Source organism: Odontomachus brunneus, unplaced genomic scaffold (assembly GCF_010583005.1).
Source record: "Odontomachus brunneus isolate Ranch 3 - 2012 unplaced genomic scaffold, Obru_v1 Obru_scaffold_414, whole genome shotgun sequence".
In the NCBI taxonomy this organism is placed as follows: Eukaryota; Metazoa; Arthropoda; class Insecta; order Hymenoptera; family Formicidae; genus Odontomachus; species Odontomachus brunneus.
This window is the reverse complement of record NW_022639864.1, coordinates 3375-3771: the sequence shown is the minus strand read 5'-3', so window position 1 is coordinate 3771 and position 397 is coordinate 3375. Positions and strand designations below refer to the sequence as shown.

Below are 397 nucleotides of genomic sequence, written 5' to 3'. Positions count from 1 at the left end.
AAAATAAGCACCGTGTGCCGTTGGTTTTAGTCAATGCTCGCTAGTTCAAAGCGGTTAGAAAACTGATCGAAATAATTTAAGGACAATCGTTAATGGTGAATGTTATATTTATAAATATTGATAAAGAACGCATTTAATAAACATAATGATGAAGGCTAATGATATAAATGTTAATGGTGTAAGTTCCAGGCAATTTATCTAGTTAGGTATGTTTATATATTTTATAACTTATAATTATTATGTATGTAATCCAAGAAGAAGAGAATAGTCAAAATAATGTAAATTTGATATTATATTGCCCAAAAATTGACCAAATTTTCGTCAATATAATATCCAATTTTTGGTCAATATAATATCAAATTTACATCATTTGAACTATTTTCTTCTCCTTGGATTA

At 26.4% G+C, this 397-nt stretch overlaps 1 protein-coding gene across 1 annotated transcript in view; it reads right to left on the bottom strand.

The window, feature by feature from the left end:
* Positions 1–397, bottom strand: part of LOC116853658 — a 2036-nt gene that overhangs the window by 1095 nt on the left and 544 nt on the right. The gene's annotated exons all lie outside the window — the stretch shown is intronic.